The 25,429-nt window shown below is 35.4% G+C and overlaps 1 long non-coding RNA gene across 3 annotated transcripts in view; it reads right to left on the reverse strand.

The window, feature by feature from the left end:
- Nucleotides 1–18,243: 18,243 nt before the first annotated feature.
- Nucleotides 18,244–25,429, reverse strand: part of LOC140803122 (uncharacterized) — a 68,821-nt gene continuing 61,635 nt past the window's right edge. The window contains exons 2-3 of one of the 3 annotated variants that reach the window (XR_012111780.1): nt 18,733–19,181; nt 18,244–18,458 (exon numbers count right to left, since the gene is read on the reverse strand). This is a non-coding gene — a long non-coding RNA (uncharacterized lncRNA). Of the gene's footprint in view, nt 18,459–18,732; nt 20,772–25,429 lie in introns of those variants that run through there. The other 2 variants (XR_012111779.1, XR_012111778.1) reach the window with 2 other exon arrangements.

The raw sequence follows: 25,429 nt of genomic DNA on the forward strand, positions 1-25,429 counted from the left end.
AAGTCATCTTTCATTTGATTTAATCCAACTTAATCATTGCATTATTGCATACATTCTCTTTGCGCTTTAATTCTTTTAGTTATTTGATTTACATTAGTTTAATTACCGAACCACTTTATCGTTGCTAAAGAAATTTTAATTGAGAATAAAAAATTATTGTAACGCAGTCCCTGTGGATCGATACTCGTATTCACGTACGTTTATTATAACTTGACTATCGTGCACTTGCGATATTTAAATCGAGCTTTCATATATAAAACAAATTTTGGGACCATTCACTGTGCAAGTTTTGCTCGATCAATTCGTAATTTTACCTAACATTATTTCTCTAACGCTTAAATTTTCACGCCTAAGATTGATTCATCCTACAATATCCTTGATTACCATTCATTATAACATTATAACCCAAATATCTAATATTCTATATTTCCTTCAAGACTAAATAACCGAAAAGTCATATCCTTTAAACCTTCAATTCCCACTTACTACTAAATAAGTTCTCAAATTTCTTAAAATTGTAAAAGTAATTCTTACTTTCCTCGAACATCATCCAATTTTTCCCTAAATCTCGAAATTCCACAATTACCCGTGAGTCCTCAGTATTCCCAATTTCATTTTATAGATTTCCCGTATCATAAGGTTCAATAGCCTTAAGTTTATTAAACCAAAAATTAATTCCCATAACACGTCTTACATTTCTTAAAATCCCAAGTGTTCCTCAAAAGTTCGCATTTACTCCTTAAAAATTTTGAAAATTGCAATCTGGCCCTTAAAGTTCTCCAAATTTACATTTTGGCCCTACAACTCTTCGAAATTTGCATTATTGTCCCCATAATATTTTCCATATTTCCCTCATTAAACTTTTAAATTCTCAAACTCAAAAATTAAATCCCAATATTTTGTAAATTCGAAAATAGTCCCTTAGAATTTTTTTTGTTTTGTACTTAGGTCCTCAAATTATTAGTTATCACAATCGGGTCCTTAAAATTCTTAATTCATGCAATTCAATCCTTAAATCCAACTAGATAGAGCATGCATCCTAAATAAATTCTCATAATTAATCTTACATTTTTATAGATACTTAAAATTCTCAAATTGTTCATTTATAATCTTAACGATTGTCGTAGTCTTCCAATCGCTATTGCTTATATGAAATCCTCAAAAATTCACTCGACTAGCAACCAACAACCATCAATAATTTCTTAGAAATTCTCCAAGTCCCAAAGGCATTCATAATTATCAAGATTAACTTATGACCCATAAGGAGGACATCGGTACTGTTGACCAAAAATTAATATAGTCAAATCAATTTGAACTTCTCCTAAAGCCCAATATTTGGATTCTTAGATATTTCCAATTCCAAACATAACCAACATGCATAATTACATTATTTCTTTAAATTTAAATAAATACTGAATAATTAAAGTCTGAACATAAAATATTTCATGAAAACATGCTGATAAAATATTTCATGCTTTAAATAAAAGGCGTAAATGTAAAACTTACAGACCGAAGACGTGACTTCATGAGTTTCTCGTGGTCAGTAGTAGTACAACCCTTTACAAGAACATAGGCTCTGATACCAACTGTAAAGGCCCAAAATTCGTGCTTGAAAATTTGCGGAAAAATTAGAATTTTCTTTTTTAAGTAATTAAATTGCCTCATTCATAAAATAGACCGATAAATAAAGGTTAATGTTCAAAATGGCAGCGGAAGAAATTAATGTTTGCGAAGTATCAATTTAAAAAAATTCATCAACAGATAAAAACTGAGTTCGGAAAATAATAAATGCTAAAAATGAGGTCATCGGGTTTCACTACTACCGACCCAAGCTAGCTCACTGGTCTCCGCCCTCGGCCCCGACCTCATCATTACCTACAACAATCAAGTCTAGTGAGTCTAAAGACTCAGCAAGCATATATCGTAAATAACAAGTAAATAAATAATAAAGTCGCATGCAAGTCAAAATATCCTGTAATGAGGTGTAACGTAAAATATCATTTCAATAGTAATTATAGTACGTGCATAACTGAACTGAAAATATCATGGTAAAAATGTTTGCTCCTTGGAGCCCTGTAATAAAATAACTTGTAATAGTTTTCTTGGTGAGATTATGGTCTACGCAAGTGGTCCCTGAACTGAACTGACCGGTAACTAGCGACAGGGCCGGTAACTGAAGACCGGGGGAAACTGACCGATAACTGGCGATAGGGTGAAACTAACCGGTAACTGACGACCGGACCAGTAACTGACGACCGAGAACTAAACTGACCGGTAACTGGCGACCGGATGAGATAATAATCCCAGGATAGTAAAGTGACCACAAGCAATATCGCATAAATCTCAAAATGAATATTTTGCTCGTGATATAATTAAATAACATCATTAAATATGAACAATTTCGATCTTCCTGTATTAAAATCATGTACTTGCGATATTTAAAAATAACTATATGGCTTGATTGAAAAGTGAAAGAAGATATAAACATGCCTTGGTTTGTTTTGACACAAAACAAACGAAATAACGACACGGCACGACGGAGACGAAGTGCTCTTCACTTTCTCACTTTTTCTCTCTTAATTCCTTTAAACCAAGTATGCACCATAATTATTATAATAGCGTAAAAATCGTAAACGTGATGCATGAACATTTAAAATATCATGATTTGTGCTCAGGACGCTGCCAGGATAAAAAATCTCACCCCGGTTGCAAAATGACTATTTTGCCCCTGGAAACTTGAAAATTAGCGTTTCACCCCAAGACTTCTACAATTGACCTGAATCTTACCAAACTCCTTAAAATGTCCCAAAACATTTTTAAAAGTGTTCTTATACGTAAACTCGAGCCCATACTATAACTTAATCGATTCGTTTTTTTTTAACTTGGACCGGGGTCCAGGTTTTAATCCGAATCGACTCGAAACGCAACTAAATCTTTTCCAACTTTTGAACCCACCTTAAAAACTTTAAAAAGATCCTAAAATTATCACCTCATCATCATAAACCCACGGCTGGAACTCCAGCACATCATTTGACACTAATCTCTCTCCACAAGCCACGTCTACGCTTTGCTCACCTCTCCAAATTCATGCCAAACCTCCTCCACCGAATCAGCCCTCAACCAATCACCTCTCGACTAATCTAAGCTCTCTCCTGGATGCAAACAACCCACGCAAACACCCCCATGCACCAACCTTTTCACTCGTGATCGCCCCACACTAAAATGAGCCACCCACGGTTCATGCTCCTTCCCGTGATTGAACCATACCAGGGTGTACCAGCAGCCTTCAGACCTTTCCACAGCCACGTTTCAGACCCCATGTAACCTGGTTCAGACCTCGGATCGGTCTTCAAGCCATCGACTCCACCCCTACCTCCATATATGAACTAACCGAGCCTCCCTCCCAGAAATCCCTCTACTCGACCACTCCTTAGCAACGTTCAACCACTCAACTAAATCCCAAGCCAAACATCTCGACACACCAGAAACTCTTAACCACACAAGGATCGCAGCCCTTTGCACCGAATTCAGAAAAATGTGAGTTTCAAAGCATGGAATGCAAAGATACATGCAAAAACCAAAACCAACCATGCACATACTTGGATCGAGAGTTTCAGAAAACAAATACTCACATAACAGCATATATATATATATATATCATGTATGATGCATAAATAAAATGGTACAAATGTGTGCCTTGATGTTATAGACGCGAGGGGATCGAAGAACGATTGCCGGAGATATTTTTTTCTTCAAGAAATGATCTTGGCCGATGGAACCTTCAGCAGAAAATGGTGAAACCGATGGAGAATAATGATGAACAAGTGGGTGTCAGCTGGTGGGGGGAAAGGTAGGGTTAGGTTTAGGTTAAAGAATGGTTTAGTGTTAATTAAATAGTAATCAAATGGCTAATGGGCCCTAAATTGTTTAATTAAAAGCTTAAAAGAGTTTTAAGCCCAACGAGCTTAAAAGTTGGCCCATTAAATCCAAATACAATCTCGAAAAATATTTCGTGTTGAAATGATTTTGAAAATATTAGCCGAACCATTAAAAAGTCTCCCGATTCGATAAAATTTGCGTACCGTTAAAAATTAAAATCCTGCGGGTAAAAATACCCAAAATTTCCCATTTTCAAAAAATACACTTAAAAATGATTTAAATTAATTTACAAAAATAAATCGTGAAATAAAATAGTTTTTCCTGAAAATTCTCCGGTCTCCGATCATCGTTCGAACGTGAAATGCATCTAGAAATCCTAATGCATGAATTTCATGAATTAAATCTTATCATGCATGAATTATGTATAAAATGCATAAAAATAATTAAACACAAATTAATGAAATAAACATGCATTTTATGCTTTAAAAGAATTTAATAAAATACCAAATAAATTTAATAATTTGCATCATGTGGTTCACGTGGACTTTTCGGTTTTCGGAACGTTACACCAAGGGGCAATGAGACTGTACTCTCTGGAACTTCTGTTTGAATCACTTGAATTCCATGTTTACACTTGTGTGTCTGCAATTGACAAATTTTTTTTTCATCCAAGACAGTGATTTGGTGGTAATGTACTGGTCACACAAAGTATTAATGCATAAAATGGTCCAGGGCAAATATTGCTCAGTAGTATAGCATTTTGATCTTAGTAGATATTTTTGTGTTTCTTGAAGTATGTCGGTTGGCTGTTGATTCTCTTTCTAGGAAGGAGGCAAGAGAAGTACGTAAAAAAGTTTCAGAACAAGGGAACCCATCAGCTTTTAAAGACTTGCCCAAAGTTATTTTGAGGTACTGAAAGCTATTTTTTTTAGTCAATTGCCTCCTACGAATTGGATTGCCAGGTTGATAACCTGTTTCTACTTGCCTCCCCACAATTAAGATCCCTACCGAGTACCGAATGATATCATTACCGTCAATCCATAAGCTATATTGCAAAAATGAAGTGGACTACAAATTTTCCTTGACAATCAGAAATAATTTGCTTTAGTCTGCCTGTCCTCACAGCTCTTTCATTTGTCTCTTCACCACCCATACTTTACCCCCTTTGAGTTATCAATACCTCACTTGTTGATTGAATATGGTGATATTTGGCTCCTTGTCATAATATCTTATTTTTCTTATTGAATTTAGTTTTCAATTTCTACTTCTTTGGTATTCCCTGCTATTGTTCGAGTTTTCTCTTCAAAAACTTTTTTGGATTTGTTGGTCACAAATATATACCAATTGGGAATATCAATCGCATGCTATGTGAGTTAATTATAATTCCATTTATGCGCGCATGATAAATATTTATGGCTGTGTGTCCTTTTTGTCTTGTCTGGACTTTCTACTGGGCTTCTATTTCTTCCCAGAGATCAATACTATCCCGTCATTGTGAGTGCTGTATCTTTGTATAAATTTTATGGGAATTAGGGGATGATACTTTTTCTCCATCATTTATCCTTGCCACTTGACGAAGTTTGGTTCAAGAAATCGAATTGATGCACAAGTGCTAGAGCATTTAAACCCAACTGACGTTTCTTGTATCATGAACTACTATCTATCATATTCCCTAAAGGTTCTTGCTTGTTGGCAATCGTTGCTGCATTTTCAAAAAATGACTTTTCTGTTTCTTGTAGAACATAACTTTATCGAATCAAATGGTTTGTTATCTGTCCGCCGTGCACAAATCCTTTTCCTTTTGATGAGTTTTTCTTTGGTTGATTTCTATATTTCTTTTCAGTCTCTCCTTGGCTTTAGGCCTTCATATTACTTTTGTTTCTCTTCTACATCGAGGAAGTTAGACTAGAATTTGTGGTTGAGGAGTTTAGTTTAATCGTGTATAGAAACACGGTCAACATGCAGGAAGAGAGATTCTTCATATCGAAAGCTAGAGGCTAGAAAAAACGGTTAAAAGATCTAGAGAAAATATACACGGATATATCTAAGCAGAAAGAGTTACAGGTATCAATATTTCAGAGAGTACGTTATACGATTCATTTTTTCCTTGTTTCGCTGTAGCGTAATCATTTTAATGCATCATTGGTGCAGAAAATGGGTAAGAAACGCAAACTGCGTGAAGATGAAATGGTTAGTCCCACTTCAAGACTCGTGTATAAATGGCGACAGGAAAGGAAATGTTGAATAGAATACTTATATAACGAATATTTCTTGAATGAGAACCTGAGGAGGGGACGTGCAACAATATCTTGTAGTCATCTGGGAAGCACAATTTTCGTAACTGTGTGGAAACTGCGTGATTTTTTAATCCGAACAACCGTAAACGTTGAAACACAATTTTTCTGTGACTGATGTTGGAAACAAAAGTATACTTCAATGTTTTCATAACCGGATAACCTTCATAACCGGACCGGTGATCGAATCGAAAAACACATGTTGAATTTATGGTGTGACTTAAAATTGTTATATTATATAAAATAATAATATAATATTATAAATAATTAAAAAGATATAGTTACTGATATAGTGATATTTCATGCTTTTAAGTTCCCAAAAATACTATGCCATTAGAGCAGTCAGATCCATCAAATTTCACTGCGAAGAACTACAATAATGTGTGTAAAGTTTATAGCTTATATTTTTATTGTCGAAATTCTTTTCCATAAAAATATAATAGAAAAAAGTGGAAAATAAAGTGTTGTTTTGAATGTTTTATATATATATATATATATATATATATATATATATATATATATATTTAGAAAACTAACATTTAAAAATATGTTCTATTTAGATATATGTGTAATAAAAGAGTTACTTTGGAGAGAGTTCAAACAAGTTTTATGGTTTATGCATAAGTTTTTAGGTTTGTTACCTTTTGCTATGACAAGCGAGCAAACTTGGGCCGCCACACATCGATTTGGTATTTAAATAATTCGGTGGTGAACCCAAGTTGGTGATTTATTGTTAAATTTGATCGTGAATTATTTAGTTTTGGCCATATTGATAAGTTGTTTTTGATACTGGGTGAGAAAATTAAAGATAAGGCATTTCTAGATTTGATAAAAAGGTTGTTTGAATGTAAGATAGTCAACATTGAATTGGGTAGGGTTTGTTTGGGCAGGGGTCTACCTCAAGAATCTGCCTTGAGTTCGATGTTGATCAATGTTTACTTTAATGGGTTTGATAAGGAAGTTCAAGAATTACTATTAAACACGAATTAAGAGATTCCTAAGTTCGTGGAAAATGATCTTGTATCGGCTGAAAGAGATTCAGACCATGTTTTTTTATAAGCCATTGAAGATTTATGTTGTCCGATTATTGGATGAGATATTGATTGTTACTTCAGGAACAAAGATTGATGGCTTTAGAATTGAAGAATAGAGTAGTGAAGTTATTAGAACGTGATTTGGATTTGAGAGTGGATAAACTTACAACTGTCATTCATAGCGTGGTTCACTACAAAAAAACGAAAGGCATAGCGACGGTTTTAATAAAACCGTCGCTATTATAGTGACGGTTTTTCCTGAACCGTCGCTATATAGCGACGGATTTTATTAAAACCGTCGCCTATTAAATTTAGCGACAATTTACTAACACCTGTCGCTATAATAGCGATATCAACCGTCGCTAATATTGCGACAATTCCACAAACTGCTCATTGTCCGTGCAACTGATGGCACCGACGATCACCCCCCGCCCTCTTCGGCCCCGGGCCTCACATGCTCACCAGCTTCCGCTTGGTTCGTCCCCGAACCACACCGTACTAAGAGAGGTCGGCTCTGATACCACTTGTAACGCCCTAGATTCGACGACTGTTCTCACTGTTTCAAGACGGGTCTTTCCAACGTGCTTATGTCCTCACTCACACGCACCCTGGAAAACTTCCAGGGAGGTCACCCGTCCCAAAATTGCCCCAAGTCAAGAACGCTTAACTTTGGAGTTCTTGTGTGATGAGCTACCGAAAAGAAGATGCACCTTCGTGATATGAGTAGTACCAATCAAATCTTTTAAGCCCTCTTCAACTGTACAGTCCATTACATTGAACAGTCTCGGAATCCCTCTCATTTCCGTGTGGGTCGGTTCATTCATGTTCCCTCCACCTAGAAGCCTGCCAGAAGCCGCTCATTGTCCGTGCAAACCCTCTTCGGCCCCGGGCCTCACATGATTGTGACGTCCCGAAAATTTGAGATCCACATGAACCACGTGCGTGCAAGTTATTAAATTCTTTATATATTTTATTAAATGGTTTTAATGCATGTTTAATTCATTGATTTGGGTTTTAGTTCACTATTTAAGAATTGCCATTATTTTAATATTTATGTTTAATTGATGCACGTTAAAATGTTTTTTTTGAGTTTCATGTTCAGGCGATTACTCGAGGCGGGATCGAGGAAAAGACCGGTGATGATTGTTAGCAATTTAAAGTGTGATATTTTATTTTAAGTTTAAGATGAGGCATTTTAAATAATTTATTAAGTTTTTAGTATTTTAAAAGCCTTATTTATGTATTTAGTAATTTAAGAGTTTAGAACTTTTAAAATTAGTGTGTAATTATTTTAATGGAGGAGTTTGATTAAATTAGTGTATGTCAACCTTTAGTTAGTATTTTAATTAGTTAATTTAGCACTAATTTCTCCTAATTAAAAACCCACACACACGTTACACACACTCACACACACTTACACGTTTTTACACACACTAAAACACACAACACGCCTACACATTCATTTTCAGATTTTTAAAGAAAGAAAACTTAGGGTTCTTGAGAGAACAAGCAGCCGCCCCCCTTCCCCTCTATTTTCCAGCAAGTTTTTCGTAGATTTTATTGAAAGATAATCGAGCCACCATCGTCCCAGATCAGCTTCGCTTCTTTCTCCGCTTCGGTATTGCCGTGTCAGTAAAGTTTATCATCAAAAGGCACGTATAATCTTCCTTTTGCTGCATCGATCATGTCATATTATGTGTTGCGTTGTTGCGTAAAAAAATATGTGTGACGTTCGTCGTTTGAGCGGAAAACGGTTCGGATCAGTTTTATAATTTTAGATCTGAAAACTCGTTTTTGCTATCATTTTTAAAACTGCGACTTTTCGGTCGTGATTCTGAGAAAACCTTTAACGTAAAAATTGTAGAAGTTTTCGATACTTTCGATTTGATATAAAATTCGAAATATTTGGATAAAAATTGAGTGAGTTATGACCATTTTCGTGGGACTGCTCAAATTGCGTTTCCTGAAAATTATGTTAGTGATATGTTCTTGAAGTTATTTGTTGCAGGCTTCGTTGGGCATCGACGGGCTTGTGCTACTGCATTTAGATATGTTATGAGATGTATTTAGGTGTTATTTGGTGGTTCGTTTGTGTAGAACCCGTAAATTAAACCACGTATTTAAGCCATGCATAATTCTAGTATTTAAATTTAAAATGATTTTTATTGTATGAGTATTCAAATTCTTTTCTTTAAATTTATTTATTTTACGTGGTAGTTTAATTGTTATCTTTTCAGTAAAATAAGTGAGGCCGGACTGTAGATGGTGTATTGAGATAAGTTAATAAAGACTTATTTAAGAAGTGGTAATTTAGCATGTTAGTAAATATATTTTAAAAAGTTGACATGCATACAAGTTATTAAACTTCTTTGGTATTTTATTTAATTGTTTTTAAAGCATTAAATTCATGTTCCTTTCATTAATTTATGTTTAATTATTTTTATCCATTTTATGCATAATTCATGCATGATAGGATTTATTTCATGAAATTTTTGAAGTTCATGCATTAGTTTTTCTAGACGCATTTCACGCTCGAACGAGGAACGGAGACCGGGAAATTTTCAAGAAAATTATTTTAATTACATGATTAATTTTTATTAATTATTATAAGATGTTTTAAATGTATTTTTTCAATAAATGGGATTTGTTGGGTATTTTTACCCGCTAGAGCATATTTTTCATCGGTACGCAAATTTTAACAAAACGAGAGACTTTTTGAGGGCTCGGGAAATATTTTCAAAAAATGTACGTAAACAAAATATTTTTGAGTGTGTTTTTGGGCTTAATGGGATTATTTTATGCATAATGGGCCTAAAATTCAACTTAACATCATTAATTTTAATTAAACGTCCATTATACTAATTATATTATATCTAAACCTATCATTAAGACCCTAATCTCCCACCTCCATTTGGCAGCCGCCCACTCCACTTTTTAGCTGCCACTCCCCACGTTTTTCAGCAGCATTTTTTTCTCCCATTCCATAAGCAAGCTTCGGCCCCTTAGTTTTCTTGCAAGCAAGGTCGTCCCTAGCTCCTCCGGTGCCTCCCCTTCACGTGGTTCTTCTAGGTTTCGAGCGTATAAACGCAAAGGCACGCTTGTATTTTCATTTTCTCATCACTCACTCCATTAATATGCTAAAAATCATGTATTTGTTTATAAATTTATCGATCTACATGGTGTTTATGTTTTTTAGAAAAGTTTGATGTGAATCTTGATTTATTGTGCATGAAACTCACGCTTTTCTTGCTTAGTGCAAAGGCTGACTAGTTCTGCTGATAAGGGTCATTGTGAAGAGGTTTATTGCTGTCATGGGTTAAGGAAAATAGTGCTGGAGTCGAAGGTTGCATGAGTTGTGGGAATATCCGATTGAGTTTGTTTCATTTTGGTCGTTGTGGCTTGATCGGGGTGGTGGGAAGAGTTCCAGCTGTAGGAGAGCCTAAACAAACCACGGTGCAGCCCTTGAGGGGGTTGAGGCATGGCCAAGAAGGGCTCAACAGCAGCTGGTCGTAGCCTAGGGGTGGTCTAAGCGTTGGCGTCGAGTGAGGGCTAGTGAACGAGGGGTGCTTCCTTGTGTGTCTTGGAGTGTGCGGGGGTTGAGGGCTTGCATGGGGCTGTAGGTTCGTTTCAAGTGAGTCCAGTAGGTCCTAGGGAGGCCTAGGCGAGGTCGAATCATGGCTGGTCCTCGATGGTTTGGTCTAGGAAGGTTAGAACGTGAATTCGGTGCACTCGGGTTACGGTTGGTAACTTGCTGGATTTTTCCAGCAGCCGTTTAGGGATTTGTTCGAAAGTTTTAAGGTCTAATTTTAATGGTTTTAGGGTATTTTAGATGTTTATAAGGTGTGGTAAAAGTTGAGAAAAATTTGGTTGAGTTTCGAGTCGATTCGGGTTAAAACCGGGACCCCGATCAAAGTTTTTAAAACGAATCGGTTTAGTTGTATTTTTGGCTCGAAATTACGTCTAGGAATATTTTTAAATATGTTTTGGGAAATTTTAAGGAGTTTAGTAAGCTTCGGGTCAATTTTAGAGGTCCAGGGTTGAAACGGAAATTTTTGGGTTTCCAGGGGTAAAATGGTCATTTTACACCCGGGGTGAGATTTTGGTCGTGGCAGCGCCCTGAGCACAAATCATGATATTTTTAAATGTTCATGCATTCACGTTTACGATTTTTACGCTATTATAATAATTATGGTGCATGCTTCGTTTAAAAGAATTAAGAGAGAGAAAAAGTAAGAAAGTGAAGAGCATTCCGTCTCCGCCGCGCCGCGTCGTTAATTCGTTTGTTTTCTGTCAAAACAAACCAAGGCATGTTTATATCTTCTTTCACTCTTCAATCAAGTCATGTAGGTATTTTTAAATATCGCAAGTACATGATTTTAATGCAAGAAGATCGAAATTATTCATATTTAATGATGTTATTTAATTATATCACGTGCGAAATATTCATTTTGAGATTTATGTGATATTGCTTAAGGTCACTTTACTATCTTGGGATTATTATTTCACCCGGTCGCCAGTTACCGGTCAGTTCAGTTCTCGATCGTCAGTTACCGGTCCGGTCGTCAGTTACCGATAAGTTTCACCCGGTCGCCAGTTATCGGTCGTCAGTTATCGGCCCGGTCGCCAGTTACCGGTCAGTTCAGTTCAAGGACCACTTGCGTAGACCATAATCTCACCAAGAAAATCATTACAAGTTATTTCATTACAGGGCTCCAAGGAGAGAACATTTTTACAATGATATTTTCAGTTCAGTTATGCACGTTCTATAATTACCATTGAAATGATATTTTATGTTACAAATCATTACAGGATATTTTCACTTGCATGCGACTTTATTATTTATTTACTCGTTATTTACGATATATGCATGCTGAGTCTTTAGACTCACTAGACTTGATTGTTGTAGGTACTATAATGGGATTATTACTTCACCCGGTTGCCAGTTACCGGTCAGTTCAGTTTGTACCACCCAGTATACTGTGGCATTAATCTGATCAGACGTTCATTACTTCACCCGGTCGCCAGTTACCGGTCAGTTCAGTTCAGTTCAGTGCAGGGGCCACTAGCGTAGACCATAATCTCAACAGAAAATTATTACATGCTATTTCATTACAGGGCTCTATTGAGCAAACATTTCACTTATGATTTTCAGTCAGTTATGCACGTATTATAATTGCTCATGATAAGTTATTTTCACGTTATGCCTCATGACATGATATTTTTACTCCCATGAAATTTTATTATATTATTTACTCGTTATTTACGATATATGCATGATGAGTCTTTAGACTCACTAGACTTGATTGTTGTAGGTACTGATGATGTCAGGACCGAGGGCGAGGACCAGTGAGCCAGCTCGAGTCGGTAGTAGTGGAACCCGAGGACCTCATTTTTCAGTATTTATTATTTTATGATCAGATATTTTTATCTGTCGTTGGATTATTTTTTTACGGTTATTTTGCAAACATTAAATACTTCCGCTGTCATTTTGAACATTAAACTTTATTTATCAAATTAATAAATGAATGAGGCCTTTTATTTATTTAAAGATAAAATTCTCAATTTTTTCCGCAAATTCTCAAACACGAATTTTCGGGCCTTTACAGTTTGGGTCGGGATTGGCTTGGGATGTAATAGAAGTCGTAGGAAGCGAAACGATGCCGAATTACGGGTTATTGTTGAATTGAAGTTACTTGTCGATGTTTGGGAACTTTCAGGGTGTTTGTATGAGTTTGAATCAATGTAATAACATCCTAGGATGAGTCTTGAGGTGTTTGTTCATGGTCCTTAGGCTTGGATTGAAAGGGTGAATGAATAAGTTAGTGAATTTTCGTGAGTTTGCAAGTCCAGTGCCTACCCGGACCCCTACACAGAGTCCGTGTCCGTTTTCCTTCAAAAATACGAAATTCCAGAGCCTACCCGGACCTGTACACGGACCCCTACACGGGGTCCGTGTACCCCTCTTTAAAAAAAAATATTAAAAAAAAATTATTTAATTTTTTTGGATTTGCTTCGGGGTTCTATATCATGGTTTAGTATGAAGGATAAAAGATATTTATGTAAAAATATAGGATTTGTTTTGGGGTTCTATCTCATGGCTTAGTACGATGATTAAACGAGGTCAAGTCCGGAGCGAACTAGAATGTCATAAGCTACTTATTCACTTTTGTGTGAGCTCGAGTACCTACATCTAAGACATGCAAGTTAAGTATTTAAATTCATGTTAGTATGTGCAGCAACGGCCCTAATCGAAGTCTAACGAATCCCTCAACGCCAAGTAAGTATGATGACGTGCAAAAGAAAACATTTTAAAGTTTTGAGGTATGCTAATTGCTTTGTGACCAAATGTATGAATGGGTTTGGAAGTCGGTGAACGTTGCCGAGGACCTCTCCGCCCCGTTAAACTTATGAACGGGTTCAGATCGGGATTGGAAAGCGTTAAACTTATGAACATGGACCAATCCACCTGTTAAACTTATGAACGGGGATCTTATGTATGCGGCAGTGGATACGTCCCTGTCAGCCCAGTACTGTGGTGTGTCTGATCAGGCCTTATTATGTTATGGGTCACTTACTTTGAAACATGCCTCTACGCAAAATTATGCTTTATACGCTCAAGTTTATGTTACGATAATGTTTAAGAAAAACTCACGTTGATGGCACGTCTAAGTTAAGCTCACGATGTTCAAGTTTCAAGCATGTTAAATTCAAGTTCAAGTATGTATGTTCTATTTTTAAAGTTGCATGCGGTTTTATTATGTAGTATTCGCTATTTCCCAGTTTATACGTGTTGAGTCTTTAGACTTACTAGACTTGATCGATGCAGGTGAGTATGTTGATGAGGAGACATGAGGTGGCGACCAAGGGGCAGGCTTGGACTGAGCGGGAGGCAAACCCGAGGACCGCCCATGTTTTGAAGTTTTATGAAAATGTTCAAACGCTTTTGTCAAACTCTATTTTTAGATATTTGTTTGCAACAAATAGTTGAGTGGTACAGTTATTTTACCGGATTTTGAAAGTTCATGTTTTATTTAAGAAAATTTTTAATTTTTCCGAAAATTATAAGTAGCAAAAGTACGGTACGTTACAGTTGGTATCAGAGCGGTGTTCTTGTAAAGGGTTATGCCTACTGCCAGTCGCAAGAAGCTCACGAAGTCACACCTCAAGTCTATAAGTTTTAAAGTTTCAAATTTATGATTATGTAGCAAGCGTTAAGTCATGATTTCAACATGTGCATGTTTTAATGCAATCACCTGTATGTTTACATGATATACGTTTTAGAGTACAGGTTTATTTGTCATTACGAATTGAGATTGGATCCTTAAAACTTTTATGCATGTTACGACATGAAATGAGAAATTATTTAATTTTCTTGCATGCTGATGCGGTGGAATTGGACATGTGTAAGAATTCTGCTTTTGGGCGTTAGGAAAAGTCGGAAATGATTTGTCTATATTAATTTTTGGTTAGTAGTACTGATGTTATACTTGTGGGTCATAAGTTAAACTCGAAAATTATGAATGCTTTTGGGACTTGTAGATTTTCTAAAAAACTACTGATGGTTCGTGGTTGCTAGCTGATTTGCTTTTTGAGAACTCCGTGTAAGGATTAATGATTTGGGGCTACGACGATCTTTGGAGGTATAAAAAGCGTAGAATTTATTTAGGATGCATGCTCCCCCTAGTTGGGTTTAAGGATTGAATTGTGCGAATTGAGGACTTTAAGGACCTAATTGTAATAAAAAATAATTTGAGGACCTAAGTGCAAAAAATATTTCTAAGGGACTATTTTCGAATTTACCGAAGTTTGGGATTAAATTCTAAGTTTTTAGAATTTTAAGGTTTAATGAGGCAAAAATCGAAAATTTTATTGGGGACCGGAAATGAAAATTTCGTGTGGTTGTAGGGCCAAAATGGTAATTCTCAAGGACTCTAAGGGCCAAATTGCAAATTCCGAAATTTTTGATGATTACATTCGAACTTGGAGGAACACCTGGGTTAAATAAGTAATTTTTTTCAAGGTTATGGAAATTGATTTTGGGTTTAATAAATTTAAAATTTTTGAACTTTATGATACGGAGAACCTATAAAATGGAATTAAGAACGCCAAGAATCTATGGGTAACTATGGAATTTACGAGAATAAAAAAATGGATAATTTTCGAGAGAATTAAGAATTAATGTTGTTATCTTAAGAAATTTGAGGGACTAGTTTAGCAGTAAGTGAGAATTGAATGGTTTAAATGATAGGAATTTTAGGTGATTTGGGCTTAAAGGATATTTAGAACCTTTAGATATCTAGGTTATAATGTTATAACGAATGGTAATCAAGGACATTGTAGGATGAATCAATATCGGGCTTGAAAATTTAAGCGTTAGTGAAATAACATTGTGGCAAATTAGGAATTTAACGTGATGGTGATTTAAAGTATAGTTGATCAGTTAGTTAAGTTATAAGAGTAGACATTGAGATAACGAATTGTTGGGCACTTAAGTTTGAGGTGTCATAAGTTTTAGTCATGATCTTAACAGTTAGGACTATATTTTTGTTGGAATTTGATTCTTCTAGAAAGTGTCGTATGATTGATAGTTAGGTTACTCGATAAATGCATGTAAGGATTGTGGTAGACAACTTGCCTTGAGGAATTTTTGTAATCCATTAAGCAACTTGAGAATAAGTGAATGTGTGTGTTTGGAATTATGTTATCCAAAACTATTTGGGTAGCGTAAGTTTGAATTGCAAATCTACGGAAATGTGGGTTCATATGAAAATTTTGGGTGAAATAAACACGAAAAAGAATCAGCTGTGTCCAACATAAGCTACCAATGGACGAATATTAAGATTTTCATTGAGTAAAGAAATCTAAAATCTTGAATTGAGGATTCTAGAATTCTATGGGTTATAAGTGAAGTTGATTGATTAGAGTTAATCCATCATTAACAAAGGAAACCATTTAAGTTTTATACGCTAGAATTAATTAAGTATTGAGGATATGTCAAAGTGTGACATTCGTTCCAATGAGGAAGGTCCAAGTGTCTTATGCCTCAACTATATTGTAATTGGGAAGAGAACAATTTAAGCATGTAATTGATGTTAGAAAGATTTTATATAACATGTAGAAGATGGGTATTAGATATTTTGGGTTTTATGAATTAACACTACTCAAATTTAACATTTGCAACAATTTTGTAATTGGAATGTACTTGTAAATAGCTAAATTACGTAAGGTTGGTGTCGTAAGATAAAGATTCGATTCAAGGATATTGGGCTGATATTATTATGGAGTTAAGATAAGGTTTAACTTTTAAGTGTATTGCCGAGGATAGAAGTTGATCAGTAACCTTTGGCGCTGAGAGTTCTTAAGTTGAACTGCGTAAATGCTAATGTAATAGGTCGTTGAACAATACGTGTATAGTATAAGGAAGGTAAGATACGACAAGTTTGAACTTCCATTTCTAATATTGAGAAAAGTGAGGAAAGTCAGAATTCGAGGTCATAGTAAAGTAAGGCTAAGTTACCATAAGTCGTTTTAAGTTGTGATTCACGAACGAGATTTTTGGTAGGCAATCTAATTAGGATTGAATAGTCGTAAGGACAACCTAGGATTTAAAAATTTATTTATCAGAGTAGCGCAGCGGCAGCATAGATTGTTGGGACACTAGAGTTAAGAATCTAACTGTTGGATTATCAAGGATAAGCGAATTTTGGGGACGAAATTCAAATTAAGGGGGACAGATTGTGACGTCCCGAAAATTTGAGATCCACATGTACCACGTGCGTGCAAGTTATTAAATTCTTTAAATATTTTATTAAATGGTTTTAATGCATGTTTAATTCATTGATTTGGGTTTTAGTTCACGATTTAAGAATTTGCATTATTTTAATATTTATGTTTAATTGATGCACGTTAAAATGTTTTTTTGAGTTTCATGTCCAGGCGATTACTCGAGGCGGGATCGAGGAAAAGACCGGTGACGATTGTTAGCAATTTAAAGTGTGGTATTTTATTTTAAGTTTAAGATGAGGCATTTTAAATAGTTTATTAAGTTTTTAGTATTTTTTTTTTTGACCAGAAGTTTTTAGTATTTTAAAAGCCTTATTTATGTATTTAGTAATTTAATAGTTTAGAACTTTTAAAATTAGTGTGTAATTATTTTAATGGAGGAGTTTGATTAAATTAGTTTGTGTCAACCTTTAGTTAGTATTTTAATTAGTTAATTTAGCACTAATTTCTCCTAATTAAAAACCCACACACACGTTACACACACTCACACAAACTCACATGTTTTTACACACACTAAAACACACAACACACCTACACATTCATTTTCAGATTTTTAAAGAAAGAAAACTTAGGGTTCTTGAGAGAACAAGCAGCCGCCCCCTTCCCCTCAATTTTCCAGCAAGTTTTCGGCGATTTTATTGCAAGATAATCGAGCCACCATCGTCCCGGATCAACCTCGATTCTTTCTCCGCTTCGGTATCGCCGTGTCGGTAAAGTTTATCATCAAAAGACACGTATATTCTTTCTTTTGCTGCATCGATCATGTCATATTATGTGTTGCGTTGTTGCGTAAAAATATATGAGTGACGTTCGTCGTTTGAGCGGAAAACGGTTCGGATCAGTTTTGAGATAATTTTAGATTTGAAAACTCGTTTTTGCTATCATTTTTAAAACTGCGACTTTTCGGTCGTGATTCTGAGAAAACTTCAAAGTCAAAATTGTAGAACTTTTTGATACCTTCGATTTGATATAAAATTCGAAATATTTGGATAAAAATTGAGTGAGTTATGACCATTTTCGTGGGACTGCTCAAATTGCGTTTTCTGAAAATTATGTTAGTGATATGTTCTTGAAGTTATTTGTTGCAGACTTCGTTGGGCATCGACGGGCTTGTGCTACTGCATTTAGATATTTTATGAGATGTATTTAGGTGTTATTTGGTGGTTCGTTTGTATAGCGGCCCGAAAATTCATTTTTGAAACTTTGCGGAAAAATTAAAATTTTTTCTTTTTAAAATAATCAAAATTGCCTCATTCACAAAATCAACTTATAAATCAAGTTTAAATGTTCAAAATAGCAGCGGAAGAAATTATTACTCGCCAAAATAACAAGTTAAAGTATTCAACAACTGATAAAAAGTTTGAGCATAAAAAAATGGCAAGTGCTGTAAATGAGGTCCTCGGGTGCCACTACTGCCGACCCAAGCTAGCTCACTGGTCTCCGCCCTCAGCCCCGACATCATCAGTACCTACAACAATCAAGTATAGCGAGCCTAAAGACTCAGCATGCATATATTGTAAATAACGAGTAAATAATATAGTAAAATTTGCATGAGACAAAAATATCATGTCATGAGGCATACTCGTAAAATAACTTGTCATGAGCAATTATAATACGTGCATAACTGAACTGAAAATTGTAGAAAAAAAATGTTTGCTCCTTGGAGCCTTGTACTGAAATAACATGTAATAATTTTCTGTTGAGATTATGTTCTACGCAAGTGGCCCCTGAACTGAACTGACCGGTAATTGGCGACCGGACCGGTAACTGGCGATCGGATTAAGTAATGAATTCTGATCAGACTAATGCCACAGTATATTGGGTGGTACATAACTGAACTGACCGGTAACTGGCGATCGGACCGGTAACTGGCAATCGGATTTAGTAATGCTCCCATGATCGGTAACCGGCGACCGGGTGAAGTAATAATCCCATGATAGTAAAGTGGCCACCAGCAATATCGCATAAATCTCAAAATGAATATTTTGCACGTGATATAATTAAATAACATCATTAAATATGACCAATTTCGATCTTCTTGCATTAAAATCATGTACTTGCGATATTTAAAAATACCTATATGGCTTGATTGACGAGTGAAAGAAGATATAAACATGTCTTGGTTTGTTTTGACAGAAAACAAACGAAATAACGACGCGGCGCGGTGGAGACGGAGTGCTCTTCACTTTAACTTTTTCTCTCTTAATTCTTTTAAACCAAACATGCACCATAATTATTATAATAGCGTAAAAATCGTAAACGTGATGCATGAACATTTAAAAATATCATTATTTATGCTCAGGGCGCTGTCAGGACCAACATCTCACCCCGTGTGCAAAATGACCATTTTGCCCCTGGAAACCCAAAAATTACCATTTTGCCCCTAGGCGTAAAATTCTATGTTTTTGACATTTTCTTAATTCCATTGACTCTAACATGTCCCAAATAATTATTTAAGCCTATAAGAATTTTCCCATATTTTATTTGGCTTAAATTGATGACTTTTAAATTAATCCTTAAATACAACATAATAATGCGCTTTAATCCCGAATTAAATCAAACCTTAGTATAAAATTCCCAAATTAAAAACTTGAACTTATAATAATTATTTGAGCTTAAATATAATTTTCCATAATTTTACTAAACTTAAATCTAGGCGTTTCAATTAATTCTTTAATTAATATTTCGTGCAGTGACTAAATCCCGGATAAATCAAAACTCATTATTTTGATCCGAAGCTTACCGAACTCCTTAAAATGTCCCAAAATTTTTTTAAAAGCATTCCTTAGACGTAAAATCGAGCCCAAATTCATAACTTAACATATTCGTTTTAAAACTTGGACCGGGGTCCCGGTTTTAACCCGAATCGACCCAAAACTTAACCAAATTTCTCCCAACCTTTTTCCATACCTTATAAACATATTAACACCCTTAAAACCTTCAAAACCAGCCCCTTAAACCCCTCGACCAGGCCCCTTAGGCTGCTGGAAATTTCTGTGCAAGACATCTTCAACCATAATTCAATAAACTTGCAAATTATCGATCCTAGCTCAAGACTACGAAGACCAGCGCCTAACCAACCATACTAGGACAAAGTTCAAACCCAAGAGACTCTCCTTGACCAAACCTAGCTGACATTACTGCCCCCCAAAACCCAGACCCGTGCGATCCTCACGAAGGCGCTCCGCAAGAGACCACCGAGTCACAACTCCACCTAGCTCTTCGACCGACTCCTAGACCTTGACCAGCTGCTCATGGTCCTCTCCCAACCCCGTCACAAACCCAAGGGGGTCAGCTCCTTGGCTGGAATTGAGCCATGCATTGCAGCACACCCCAAAACTTTAGATCTTGCCATACCGAACCACCCTACAACCAACACCGATCGGCCCTTAAAGTTATCGACCAAACCTTGACTCTAGCATCTTAACCTCATTATTCTCAACGTGAAAGTTCCCTAGCATGAAGATCGGCAGCCCCTTTACACAATGATGCAAGAAAACGTGAGATCCCAACAAAAGATTGCAAAAACACAACAAGAACTTGAGTAAAATGCATCCTCATGATAACCGAACCAAAGCCTCATGCATTTACTTAAATAACAGCAATAATATGGCGTGAATGAAGATAAAACGAGATACGAGCGTGCCTTGATGATTTATCTCGAAAACTTGAAGAATTTCGTGTCGGGGAGGCGCCGGAGGAGCGGAGAGTGGACCTTTCTTGAAAGAACAATGGAGGAAAAATGTTGATGCTGGTTTTCATGCCCAAAAAGGCTGCTGGAGAGTGGGTGGGGCGGCTGATAATAATAGAGTTAGGTTTAGGGTATTATTTAAATAGTAGATTACAAAATAATGGGCCCTAATTTAATAATTAAAAACTTTAAAAGATAATTAAGCCCAAAAAGCTTACAAGTAGGCTCATTAAATCCAAACACACTCCCGAAAAATATTTCGTGTTGGAAAGATTTTGAAAATATTAGCTGAACCTTCAAAAAGTCCCCCGATTCGATAAAATTTACGTACCGATAAAATAAAATCATGTGGGTAAAAATTACCAGAAAAATCTCATTTTTGAAAAATACACTTAAAAACATCTTATATTAATTAATAAAAATTAATCATGTAATTAAAATAATTTTCCTGAAAATTCTCCGGTCTCCGATCCTCGTTCGGGCGTGAAATACAACTTAAAAATCTTTAATGCATGAACTTTTAAAATTTCATGAAACAAATCCTATCATGCATGAATTATGCCTAAAATGCATAAAAATAATTAAACATAAATTAATGAAATAAACCTGAATTTAATGCTTTAAAAACAATTAAATAAAATACCAAAGAAGTTTAATAACTTGCATGCATGCCAACTTTTTAAAATATATTTACTAACATGCTAAATTACCTTTTCTTAAATAAGTCTTTATTAACTTATCTCAATACTCCATCCCCAGTCCGGCCTCACTTAATTAACTGAAAAGATAACAATTAAACTACTGCGTAAAATGAATAAATTTAAAGAAAAGAATTTAAATACTCATACAATAAAAATCATTTTAATTTTAAATACTAGAATTATGCATGGCTTATACGCAGTCTGATTTAACGGGTTCTACAACCCTCCCCCCCTTAAAAGAAATTCCGTCCCCGTAATTCGCTTATCCTTGATAAACAAAAAGTTTAGACTCTTAATTCTAGAATCTTAATAATCCACGCTTCCGATGCGCTACTCTGATAAGATAAATATTAAGCTGTCCTTACGTCTCCTCAATCCTAAATAAATTTGTCTATCAAAGTCCTCGTTTGTGAATCGCAACTTAAAACAACTTATGGTGACTTAGTTCTATTCAACTATAGCCCCGAATTTTGACTTATCCCGCAGTTTCTCATACTAGAAATGGATGTCCAAACTTATCGCACCTTACTTTTCTTATACTATACTAGTAATATTCATCGACTTATTATATTAGCATTTATGCAGTTATAAACCTTTGTACCAAAATTTACTGATCGACTAGTATTCTCAGTAGAACGCTTAAAGGTTACACCTTATTTCAACCTCATAGTAGTATTAGCCTAAAATCCTTGTATCGAATCTTTATCTTACGGCAGTAAACTTACGTAACTTATTATTTACAAGTGTATCCTGGGTGTGAAATCGTTGTAAATCTTAAACCTCGAATAAACGTTAATCCATAAAACTTAATTATACAACATCGACCTTCTACCTTAATAATAACACTTCTAGGATCAATTACCTGCTCAACTATCTTCTTCTCAATTACAATCTAGTTGAGGCCTAGGACTCTGAACTTCCTCAATAGAACAAGTGTCGCATTCTTATGTATCCTTAATGATTACTTAATTCTAGCATATAAACTTAATAAGTTAGCCAATGGTAGCATTAGACTAACTTTAATAAATCAATTTTACTTATAACCCATAGAATTCTAGAATCTCCATATCAAGATTTTAGATTTCTTACTTGATAAAAATTTTAATATTCATCCATTGATAACTTATATTGAACACAACAAATTTCTTTTGTTTTTATTTCACCCAAAATTTCCGTATGAACAAATATATATCTCATAAATTTGAAATTCAAACTTACCTAATCCTAATAGCTTTGAATAAAATAATCCCAAATCACATATTCGTTTAGTCCCAAGTTTGTTAACGTCTTCCAACATTTCTCAAGACAAGGTGTCGACCTCACCTCTTGCGTGCGTTTATCAATTAAGTAACCCTCATTGTGCCCAACTTTCAAAAAGAATTTAAATTCTCACCAAGTATAATCTTAACTGTTATGATAATGACTAAAACTTGTGACACATCAAACTTATGTTCCCAAAAATTTACTAACTCAATGTTTATCCTTATAACTTAACTAACCGATCAAATTTACCTTAAATCGTCGTCACTTTAAATTCTTAATTTGCCACAATATTATTTCATCAACGCTTAGTTTTTCACGCCTAAGATTGATTCATCCTACAATGTCCTTGGTTACCATTCATTATAACATTATAACCCAAATATCTAAATATTCTGTATTTCCTTCGAGCCTAAATAACCAAAAATTCCTACCATTTAAACCGTTCAATTCTCACTTACTACTGATAAACTAGTCTCCAAATTTATAAAAAAATTACAAAATTAATTCTTAATTTCCTCGAAAATTATCCGATTTGTCATTAATCGCAAGAATCCAACAATTACCCATAAGTTCTTGGCGTTACTAATCCCACTTTATAGGTTTCTCGTACATAAATTTCAGAAATTTTAAGTTTATTAAACCCAAAATCAATTCCCATAACCTCAAAAATTATTGACTTAACCCAAGTGTTCCTCAAAGTTCGAGATAGCTGTCATGCAGGTTCTTTATTCTGAAATTTAAATTTTTGGATGCAGAAAATTGAAAGACTTAATGGTATGCTGCATTCTCTTGACAATCAGTCATCATCCAAACATGTTTATTATGCCGACAACAGGTGAGTGATCAAGACTTTTTTCTGCTGATTCTTGATAGTTTTCATACCCATTTTATTCCCTTCTACTTTAGAAAGAATGATAGGACTCGTTTTTACGTGTTTTTAGTGTTGGTTTTGAGTCGCATTCATGCATCATATTAGTTTGTTTAGTTTAATTTAGCATTCATTTAGCATGATTTAGCATTTGGCTGATCTCGTGTATTTTGTGGTTGTTTTGTAGGAAGTGGACCAAAAAGTGGGATTTTATTTGCATAGCATCGAAGAGGTCTCGCTAGGGCGGTCAAAAGTGACCGCCCCAGCGAGCATATTGGCCCAGCCGAGGAGTTTCTGCGCGAGTCCTTCGCTAGGGCGGTCAAAAATGACCGCCCCAGCGAATCCATCGATGTGAACGAGAATATTTTGCGCGAAGCTCTCGCTAGGGCGGTCAAAAGTGACCGCCCCAGCGAGACCAAAGACACGGCCAGGAATTTTAATTCGAGAATCACTCGCCCCAGCGGACAATCTTGACCGCCCTAGCGAGCGACGCAATCCTGGAAGATTTGTTTCCAAGTTTTGTGGACTCTATCTTACACCATAACCTAAGACACGAGAGAGGCGCCGATGGGGAGACCATTCTGATATTTTCCATCACTTTTCTTGGGAGGAAGGCTAGGAGCAAAGGAGATTTTCGAAGACCTCGAGATTTCCAAGCGTCGTGGCCGTCATCCATCGTCAACCTTAGTATTTTAATTATTCAGTTTTTATTTCTTGCATAGATTGTTGATTTTTATTATGAATTTTGTTGGCTAAACTCTATATTTGTTGGGATTTGAGGGGATCCTACCCCATACTCGTTGTTTAACATTATTTATCGACGTTTTTATGAGTGATTTGTTTATGCTTTTGTGCTTTCTTATTTCAATTGAAGTCTAGCTAACTTCCTTTGATTATTTCATGTTGTTAATGATTTCGATAGAATAATTGACAATAGGATCGAATAGCATAGACCACGGATTTACAATTTTAGTAGATATACGGAATTGGGTACGTGTCGATAGTGATAATTCACCCGGATGAAAGCTAGCGGATTCCATAGAACGTAATGCAATCGTGAACTGTTAAATAATTGAGGATACTTGATTACTGCATGTTTATGATTAGTATTAATATAGCTCGACAGAGTATATTAATTAGTCTAGGGAATTCCGTCGAATGCACGAGTAAAAGTCGAGTATAATTATTTGAACACGAGCGGTAGGTGAACTGATAATTCCCAACAAATTCGCTTCTCATTTGATTTACATCCAATTTAATCATTGATTTCTTGATTATTTGTTCTTGCATTTTAATCATTTTAGTTATTAAATTCACTTTAGTTTAATCACCAACTCAATCTATCGTTGCTAAAGAAATTGAAGTGAAAATAAGAATATTGTAACGCAGTCCTTGTGGATCGATACTCGTATTCACTTACGTTTATTATAACTTGACTATCGTGCACTTGCGATATTTTAAATCGAGCTTTCATTTATAAAACAAATTTTGGGACTATTCACTGTGCAAGTTTTGCTCGATCAAAGAACGTCTAATATGTAATCTAGGCAATTAAGATAAAACTATCTGAAGGCCAATTTCAAAAGTTCAATGACCAAGGGGCAATGAAACTGTCTTCTCTGGAACTTCTGTTTGAATCACTTGAATTCCATGTTTACACTTGTGTGTCTGCAAATGACAGATTTTTTTTTTCATCCAAGACAGTGATTTGGTGGAATGTACTGGTCACACAAAGTATTAATGCATAAAATGGCGCAGGGCAAATATTGCTCAGTAGTATAGCATTTTAAGCTTAGTAGATATTTTTTGTGTTTCATAAAGTATGTTGGCTGGCTGTTGATTCTCTTTCTAGGGAGGATGCAAGAGAAGTACGCAAAAATGTGATAGGATCGGTTAATAGACTAAGAGTGTTTAGA

The sequence above is a fragment of the Primulina eburnea genome, chromosome 10, assembly GCF_022965805.1.
Source record: "Primulina eburnea isolate SZY01 chromosome 10, ASM2296580v1, whole genome shotgun sequence".
NCBI classification, from domain to species: domain Eukaryota; kingdom Viridiplantae; phylum Streptophyta; class Magnoliopsida; order Lamiales; family Gesneriaceae; genus Primulina; species Primulina eburnea.